The following is a 7,756-nucleotide window of genomic DNA, read 5'->3' on the forward strand; positions in this document are numbered from 1 at the left end:
ATTTATGTTGGAGAACCAAGGATCATCTTGAGGAATCTGGAAATGAAGTTAAGTTAATCTTGGAACCAAGTTAGACAATAATTAGTATACCTTCAACAACCATTCACAATGCAAGATCAGATAAAAGATTTAATAAAATAATGTTTAAAAGATTTGTCAAAATAAGGTGAGATCTTTCCATGTAATCCATGCAGCATTAATGAACCGTACACAGTTAAATCAATAAAAAGTAAAATAGATATCTTTTTGTATAATCCATGCAACAATTATTAAAATACACAGTTGAAACAGTAAAGAGTGAAACAAGCATATTCTCACATTCTGGGACTGAGAGACTGGAGAGGCCTGAATGGAGTCACATATTAACTGTCTTATCTTTTGCAGAAATATAAACAAATGGTTTTATAACTGTGTCTAAAGTAAACGCAGAAAGCTGAGAGTAGAATGTGTAATAATGTGTAAAGTTTAAGGTTGAACAGATAAGGGAGAGAACTGTGTGGTGACTAGGAGTGACGAGAGCCGGCTGCGGGCTGACAGCGAACTTTTTGAAGGCCAACATACAACATGAAGAAGGAAGGAACAAGATAAAGCCAGCTGTGTGCCGATTACCGGTATCCTGAAGGCCGAAAAACAGCACAAGTCACAGTGACCATGACTAAGTATTGCGCAATAACATATTGCGCAATAACGGCGAAGCCTAGCAAAGGGCTGACCAGTCACAGCATCTGCACTATAAAAGCAATGCCAAAAAAGGGAACTGAGGTTGTTTTCCTCGCAGAAGACCAGCAAACAAGATCAGATGGAGAAAGACGCTACAGATGAATCAGAGGACCAGAGACCCAGCCCAGCTGATCAACTGCATTAAAAAGAGGATCAACCCGTTTGCCTTAGAAGGACTGTGCTTCAAGATGAAGAATCTGATTTCATCTAAAGCCTTTTTATCCAGACAACAGAAGTGAACTTGATCGGTGAACAGCTGATTGCTCCAAGTTTCAGGCTTCTGGAAGTCCTAAATCAACCTCATTTATGTCTCCGGGATTCCTTCAACTCTTCAGCCTCTAGAAACTACTGTCTTCAGAGACAAATAACAAAGATCCTGTTTAACCATCAAAGCCTGGAGCATCAGTACCTGCCACTTAAAGGAAGAAAACTGAAGATTAAGTCGTATTTCCTTCAAGAAACCACTCGTTGTTACCAGAAGAAACTTCTCCATCAGGTGGATGGATGAGCCTCCGTCTTCAAAGCCTCTCCAAACCCACTAGTTTCAGCATCAGAGAAAGACAGGTTGAGTTGATTGATTCATTTCTATTATTGAAATTATTTTGTGTTGCTGAATTTAAGCTGTTACTGACCCCTGCAAAAGTGTTACTAATTAAAGAAAGCATATAAAATTCTAGTTAAATTGTGAACATTCAATTATTTGAGTCACCGTATTGTTGGTTTTTCATTGGTGGTAAAAAGTCTTGTTGCCTGGTTCTAAGATATTTTAGGAGGTTTTTATAGGTTGCCTTAGTCAAGTTTGTTAAAACAGCGCCTTAGGGCTCATGCTGAGCTACTAAAATTAACCTAGCCCATATACCAAGAGCCTGTTGTAAAATTAGGGAATGAGCAGCCGTGAACAAAAGTGACTGACGAAGGTGTGGATGACTGCGAGAGGCTACTCAGTCGCCCGGACCTCCAGTTGAAGAAGGGCGAGACTTTTGGATGAAGGCTGTCAGAGGCTAGGCGAGTCATTTCCCGACACCAGCTTAAACAAAACTTTCAGTAAACCTGCTTAGTAAGACCTTTCAGGTTTAGGGAAGTCCAGACCTGTTAGATGGAGAGCTGGATTGAGCAATCCCTTTAGACATGGGGAAGTAGGAGGGAGGGGTTAGCTAATCAGACAACGAAAATAATGATTTGCTTAATAAAACCAACCTTCTGGATGACTAATTCTTAATGGTGTTTAATTAGGCTTGTGGGACTCCTGAGGCGGCTGACGGGTACCGTGAAGCCAAGCGTGCTGCGGCCCGGGCTGTGGCAGAGGCAAAAACTCGGGCCTGGGAGGAGTTCGGTGAGACCATGGAGAAGGACTACCGGTTGGCCTCGAAGCGATTCTGGCTAACCGTCCGGCACCTCAGGAGGGGGAAGCAGTGCTTCGCCAACACTGTTTATAGTGGGGGTGGGAGACTGCTGACCTCGACTGAGGACATTATCGGGCGGTGGAAGGAGTACTTTGAGGATCTCCTCAATCCTGCCATCACGCATTCCGTGGTGGAAACAGAGGCTGGGGACTCGGGGTTGGACTCTTTCATCACCCAGGCTGAAGTCACCGAGGTGGTTAAAAAGCTCCGCGGTGGCAAGGCTTCGGGGGTAGCTGAGATCCACCCTGAGTACCTCGAGTCTCTGGATGTTGTAGGGCTGTCATGGTTGACACGCCTCTTCAACATTGCGTGGCGGTCGGGGACAGTGCCTCTGGATTGGCAGACTGGGGTATTGGTCCCCCTACATAAGAAGGGGGACCGGAGGGTGTGTTCCAACTACAGGGGGATCACACTCCTCAGCCTCCCTGGTAAGGCCTACGCCAGGGTATTGGAGAGGAGAGTCCGACCGATAGTCGAACCTCGGCTTCAGGAGGAACAGTGTGGTTTCCGTCCCGGCCGTGGAACACTGGACCAGCTCTATACCCTCTACAGGGTGCTCGAGGCTTCATGGGAGTTTGCCCAACTGGTTCACATGTGTTTTGTGGACCTGGAGAAGGCATTCGACTGTGTCCCTTGTGATGCCCTGTGGGGGGTGCTCCAGGAGTATGGAATCGGGGGCCCTTTATTAGGGGCCATCCGGTCCCTGTACGAGCGGAGCAGGAGTTTGGTCCGCATTGCCGGCACTAAGTCGGACCTGTTCCCGGTGCATGTTGGACTCTGGCAGGGCTGCCCTTTGTCACTGGTCCTGTTCATAACTTTTATGGACAGGATTTCTAGACGTAGCCAAGGGCCGGAGGGTGTCTGGTTTGGGGACCAGTGGATTTCGTCTCTTCTTTTTCCAAATGACGTGGTCCTGCTGGCCTCCTCTAGCCAAGACCTACAGCATGCGCTGTGGCGGTTCGCAGCCGAGTGTGAAACGGCTGAGATGAAGATCAGTTCCTCCAAGTCCGAGGCCATGGTACTCGACTAGAAAAGGGTGGCTTGTCCTCTTCAGGTTGGAGGGGAGTTCCTGCCTCAAGTGGAGAAGTTTAAGTATCTCGGGGTCTTGTTCACGAGTGAGGGAAGAATGGAGCGAGAGATCGACAGACTGATCGGTGCGGCTGCCGCAGTAATGGGGACGCTGTGCCGGTCCGTTGTGGTGAAGAGAGAGCTGAGCCGAAAAGCACAGCTCTCAATTTACCGGTCGGTCAACGTTCCTACCCTCACCTATGGCCATGAACTTTGGGTCATGACCGAAAGAACGAGATCCCGGATACAAGCGGCTGAAATGAGCTTCCTCTGTAGGGTGGCCGGGCACTCCCTTAGAGATAGGGTGAGGAGCTCGGCCATCCGGGAGGAGCTCGGAGTAGAACCACTGGTCCCCAAACCAGACCCCCTCCGGCCCTTGGCTGCGCCTAGAAATCATTTCCATAAAAGTTATAAATAGGACCGGTGACAAAGGGCAGCCCTGTCAGAGTCCAACATGCACCAGAGCAGGGTGCCGGCAATGCGAACAAAACTCCTGCTCCGCTTGTACAGAGGCCGGATGGCCCCTAGTAAAGGGCCCCCAATTCCATACTCCTACACCCCCCACAGGGCACCACAAGGGCTAGGGTGCCTCCTGGGCATCTTCCTATTTACCAGGCACATCCTGCAGTAAAGAGACCCTAGGGCAGACCCAAAACTTGCTGGAATGGCAACAAATCTCCTTTGGCCTGAGAATCGCTTTGGATCCACCAAAATAAGGTGGAGAGTGTCACTCGGGAGAGGGATGTCTGGGTTTCCCTCCTAAACCTGTTTTCCAGACGACCCAATCTCAAATAAGATGGATGGGGTAAGATTTAAACAAAACAGAAACCAGTTAAATGATCATTTCAATGTTAACACCTTGTACTTATGAGACGTAGTATTTTCTCTCTAGTACGACTGCTAATCATCTTTGTAATTCTTTAATCTAGTAAATATCTTCAAAATGTTCTTTTGTATCAATTCTAAACTTACATGGTTTGTTGTAATTTCCTAAACCACGTGCAGAATCACACAAAGACGCAGAACATAAAAGATAAGGAGTTATAAGTTCTTTCAATTCAATTCAATTCAGTTTATTTATATAACGCCAATTCACAACACATGTCGTCTCAAGGTTCTTCACAACAGTCAGGTTCATACATTCTAATTAATCGTAACCATTGAACAGTTCAGTCAGATTCAGTTATTTATTCAAATTGGATAAAAAGTTTTTCTATCTAAGGAAACCCAGCAGATTGCATCCAGTCAGTGACTTGCAGCATTCACTCCTCCTGGATGAGCATGTAGAGACAGTGGACAGTCACTGGTGTTGACTTTGCAGCAATCCCTCATACTGAGCATGCATGTAGCGACAGTGGAGAGGAAAAACTCCCTTTTAACAGGAAGAAACCTCCAGCAGAACCAGAACCAGGCTCAGTGTGAGCAGCCATCTGCCACGACCGACTGGAGGTTTGAGAGAACAGAGCAGAGACACAAAGAGAACCAAGAAGCACTGATCTAGGAGTACTTTCTATGGGAAGGAAAAGTAAATGTTAATGGATGTAGCTCCTTTAGTCGTTTCATCTAGAAAGAAAGAACAGATAAACTCTGAGCCAGTTTTCAAGGTTATAGTCTGAAAGAGATCACATAGAGTTAGTTACAGTAGAAGCTCAGTCAGTAGCCATGTCTAGGAGAGAGAAAGGGTTAAACACTGAAAGACAGGGCTATGTGGATCATCTGTAGAAGGTGAGCATTAAGTTGTTGCCAGCAGAAGCTTGGTTGATGCCCCTCTCCAGAAAGGTGTCACAGGTAGACAGAGAGCCAGGCCAGATGTAGCTTCTAGGAAGAGAAAAGAGAGAACAAAGTTAAAAGCTGAAATAACAGCAAATAATACAAAATTGGAGAGTAGTATGAGAATGTAGCGAAGACGGTGAAAGTGGTCATTATGTCCTCCAGCAGCCTAAGCCTATAGCAGCATAACTACACAGATAGCTCAGGATAACCTAAGCCACTCTAACTATAAGCTTTATCAAAAAGGAAAGTTTTAAGCCTAGCCTTAAAAGTAGACAGGGTGTCTGCCTCACGGACTAAAACTGGGAGCTGGTTCCACAGGAGAGGAGCCTGATAACTAAAGGATCTGCCTCCCATTCTACTTCTAGAGACTCTAGGAACCACCAGTAAACCTGCAGTCTGAGAACAAAGTGCTCTGTTAGGAACATATGGAACAATCCGATCTCTGATGTATGATGGAGCTAGATCATTAAGGGCTTTATATGTGAGGAGGAGAATTTTAAATTCTATTCTGGATTTAACAGGGAGGCAATGAAGGGAAGCTAAAATAGGAGAAATATGATCTCTCTTTAATTTTCATCAGAACTCTTGCTGCAGCATTTTGAATCAGCTGAAGGCTTTTAACTGCATTTTGTGGACATCCTGATAGTAAAGAATTACAATAGTCCAGCCTTGAAGTAACAAATGCATGGACTAGTTTTTCAGCGTCACTCCTGGACAGGATATTTCTAATTTTGGCAATGTTCCGGAGGTGAAAGAAGGAAATCCTAGAAACCTGTTTAATATGGGATTTAAATGACATGTCCTAGTCAAAGTTAACACCAAGGTTTTTTACTTTATTATCGGAGGTCAATTTAATGCCATCCAGGTTAAGTGATTGACTAAGCAGTTTCTTTTTTAAAGACTCCGGTCCAAAGACAACAACTTCTGTCTTGTAGTCCTGATCTGGAGTCATTTTCCATAATCTGTAAACCGTTTTATTCACTGAGAGAGTTTTCCTCGTTTATAATAATCGGCTCATATTTTCCACCGCATGGCTGCACTTCTGCTGCTGAAAAACATCTTGCTGAGATGATTACAGACCTGGAGAAAAAATACACAGACTCTTTCATCATAATACTGGGAAATTTTAACAGAGCAAACCTCTCCAATGAACTCCCCAAATACAGACAGCATATTAAGTGTCCCACCAGAGATAAAAACACACTGGACCATTGTTACACAGCTTTAAAGGACTCATATCATGCTGTTACCAGGGCTGCTCTGGGTTTTTCAGATCATTATCTAATCCACCTCATCCCAACCTACAGACAGAGACTAAGAGCTTCCAAACCCAAGGTTCACACTGTTAAGAAGTGGACTGAGGAATCAAAGCAGATGCTACAGGCCTGCTTTGAATGCACAGACTGGACTGTTTTTGAAACTTCAGCCACTGACTTAAACCAACTAACTGATGTGGTGACATCATACATCAGTTTCTGTGAGGACATGTGTGTGCAGACCAAGACCTTCTGCACCTTTGGGAACAACAAGCCATGGTTTACTCCACACCTCAGGAATCTGCGCAGGAAAAAGGAAGAAGCTCACAGCAGTGGAGATTGGGCGCGGTACAGGCAGGCCAGGAACAGACTAACAAAGGAGATCAACGCAGCCAAGAGAAGCTACAGTGAGAAGCTGAAGAACATCCTTTCTACTGGTGACACTTCAGCTGTATGGACTGGTCTGAGAAACCTGACTGCCTATAGGAGCCCCTCCACCCATCCTGAACAGAGTCGTCTCCTGGCCAACCGTCTGAATGGCTTCTACTGCAGACATGACAAGAAGCCATTCACACCTCAAATCATCTCCTCCACATCCCATTCAGGAACAAGTTCTTCCCATAAAGTAACCAACCTCCTACCATCAAATCCTCTACCTGCACTAAAGATCTCAGAGGAAGATGTAAACAGGCTCTTTCAGCGCATGAAAACAAAGAAAGCTGGAGGACCTGATAACGTCTCCCCATCATGCCTGAAAGCCTGCACACATCAACTCGCTCTGATCTTCACAAGGATCTTCAACAAGTCACTGGAGAAATGTGAGGTCCCCTCCTGCCTCAAACGATCCACCATCATCCCGGTTCCCAAGAAACCCACCATCCTAGGATTAAATGACTACAGGCCTGTAGTCCTGACGTCTGTGGTCATAAAATCCTTTGAGCGGCTGGTGTTGAAGCACCTGAAAGACATCACAGGTCCCCTGCTGGACCCCCTGCAGTTTGCTTACCGAGCAAACAGGTCAGAGGATGATGCTGTCAACTTAGGTCTACACTTCATCCTGCAACACCTCGACCACCCAGGGACGTACGCCAGGATCCTGTTTGTAGACTTCAGCTCGGCCTTCAACACCATCATCCCAGACATCCTCCACCAGAAGCTCATCCAGCTCAACGTCCCAGCCTCCACCTGTCAGTGGATCAACAGCTTCCTGACGGACCGACAGCAGCAGGTGAGACTGGGGAGCATCTTCTCCTGATCCAGATCAATAAGTACTGGTGCCCCCTATCTAAAATGGGGCTGGTAATCAGAGGGAACACTTCCTTAAATAATTTGGTTGGGATTGGGTCTAACATACAAGTTGAAGGTTTAGATGAAGCTAATATTTTTGATAACTCAGGAAGCTTCACAGGATCAAAACAGTCCAAACACAAATTAGGTTCTGCAGTTATTTCCAATGTTGTCTCACTTGCTGAGGATGAAGTAATCATCTTCGGGAGTATGTCAAAGATTTTATTTTTAATAGAATCAATTTTATTT

The sequence above is a fragment of the Girardinichthys multiradiatus genome, chromosome 1, assembly GCF_021462225.1.
Source record: "Girardinichthys multiradiatus isolate DD_20200921_A chromosome 1, DD_fGirMul_XY1, whole genome shotgun sequence".
NCBI lineage: Eukaryota > Metazoa > Chordata > Actinopteri > Cyprinodontiformes > Goodeidae > Girardinichthys > Girardinichthys multiradiatus.